The 2500-nt window shown below is 29.4% G+C and overlaps 1 protein-coding gene across 1 annotated transcript in view; it reads right to left on the bottom strand.

Annotated features, from left to right (window-relative positions):
* Nucleotides 1-2500, bottom strand: part of LOC137084917 (mitogen-activated protein kinase kinase kinase kinase 5) — a 61555-nt gene that overhangs the window by 1027 nt on the left and 58028 nt on the right. The gene's annotated exons all lie outside the window — the stretch shown is intronic.

The raw sequence follows: 2500 nt of genomic DNA, 5'->3' as shown, positions 1-2500 counted from the left end.
GTTTGTTCTACTATATATAGGTTAATATATATCGGTTTGTTCTACTATATATAGGTTAATATATATCGGTTTGTTCTACTATATATAGGTTAACATATATCGGTTTGTTCTACTATATATAGGTTAACATATATCGATTTGTTCTACTATATATAGGTTAACATATATCGGTTTGTTCTACTATATATAGGTTAATATATATCGGTTTGTTCTACTATATATAGGTTAACATATATCGATTTGTTCTACTATATATAGGTTAACATATATCGGTTTGTTCTACTATATATAAGTTAATATATATCGGTTTGTTCTACTATATATAGGTTAATATATATCGGTTTGTTCTACTATATATAGGTTAACATATATCGGTTTGTTCTACTATATATAGGTTAACATATATCGGTTTGTTCTACTATATATAGGTTAACATATATCGGTTTGTTCTACTATATATAGGTTAATATTAGGGCCGGGACTCGATTAAAAAAATTAATCTAATTAATTAGAGGCTTTGTAATTAATTAATCGAAATTAATCGCATTTTAATCGCATATAAATATTTGACCTGAGAACAATGAGAAGTAATTTTTCACATGTATTTTTAGTATACCATTGAATAATGACTGAATACATAAGCTTAATCAACAAAATATTGTTTATTTATTTCAGTCCAGCAGACCAGCGCAATGTTTGCCATTAAGTGTAGCAAAAGCATATTTGTGATATTTGCGGCTCGATGTGCTGCGGTGATACGCTAACTCCTTGTTGTATAGCTTGCACACAACCGTGCTCTTGACGACGCTTCCATTCTTTCGTTTTTTAAAACAAAATTTCCCATCCACGGGGTCCAAGCAAAGCAGTCTCATCAGCTTCTTCGTTCATGTTCACTCATGCCCTGCGTCTCAATCAGCTCCATAGTTCCCTAGTCAGGGCACTGATCAAGACATTAGTCAATGGGCTGACTCCCTGATCAGTGCCCTGACTACTGAACTAGGGAGCTGATTGAGACGCACCCATGGTTTGTTGTTGTCGTGACTCCGGAGCGCTAGTTGGTGTTCCAGTATAATCGGTCCGTCGAAACTGATTCATTGAAAAACGTTCCGCGGTGCAAAAATAAATGCGGTTAAATTTTTTATTTTTTTGCGTAATTAATTAACGCGTTAAAGTCACGTAATTAATTAATCTTAATTAACGCGTTAAAGTCCCGGCCCTAGTTAATATATATCGGTTTGTTCTACTATATATAGGTTAACATATATCGATTTGTTCTACTATATATAGGTTAACATATATCGATTTGTTCTACTATATATAGGTTAACATATATCGGTTTGTTCTACTATATATAGGTTAACATATATCGATTTGTTCTACTATATATAGGTTAACATATATCGGTTTGTTCTACTATATATAGGTTAACATATATCGATTTGTTGTACTATATATGGGTTAACATATATCGATTTGTTCTACTATTTATGGGTTAACATATATCGATTTGTTCTACTATTTATGGGTTAACATATATCGGTTTGTTCTACTATATATAGGTTAACATATCAGTTTGTTCAACTATATATAGGTTAACATATATCGGTTTGTTCTACTATATATAGGTTAACATATATCGGTTTGTTCTACTATATATAGGTTAACATATATCGATTTGTTCTACTATATATAGGTTAACATATATCGATTTGTTCTACTATATATAGGTTAACATATATCGGTTTGTTCTACTATATATAGGTTAACATATATCGGTTTGTTCTACTATATATAGGTTAACATATCCGTTTGTTCAACTATATATAGGTTAACATATATCGGTTTGTTCTACTATATATAGGTTAACATATATCGGTTTGTTCTACTATATATAGGTTAACATATATCAATTTGTTCTACTATATATAGGTTAACATATATCGGTTTGTTCTACTATATATAGGTTAACATATATCGGTTTGTTCTACTATATATAGGTTAACATATATCGATTTGTTCTACTATATATAGGTTAACATATATCAGTTTGTTCTACTATATATAGGTTAACATATATCGGTTTGTTCTACTATATATAGGTTAACATATCAGTTTGTTCAACTATATATAGGTTAACATATATCGGTTTGTTCTACTATATATAGGTTAACATATATCGGTTTGTTCTACTATATATAGGTTAACATATATCGATTTGTTCTACTATATATAGGTTAACATATCAGTTTGTTCAACTATATATAGGTTAACATATATCGGTTTGTTCTACTATATATAGGTTAACATATATCGGTTTGTTCTACTATATATAGGTTAACATATATCGATTTGTTCTGCTATATATAGGTTAACATATATCGGTTTGTTCTACTATATATAGGTTAACATATATCGGTTTGTTCTACTATATATAGGTTAACATATATCGGTTTGTTCTACTATATATAGGTTAACATATATCGGTTTGTTCTACTATATA

This window comes from Pseudorasbora parva, chromosome 8, assembly GCF_024679245.1.
Source record: "Pseudorasbora parva isolate DD20220531a chromosome 8, ASM2467924v1, whole genome shotgun sequence".
Taxonomy (NCBI): Eukaryota; Metazoa; Chordata; class Actinopteri; order Cypriniformes; family Gobionidae; genus Pseudorasbora; species Pseudorasbora parva.
The sequence above is the reverse complement of the archived record's forward strand: the minus strand, read 5'-3'. Positions and strand labels throughout refer to the sequence as shown.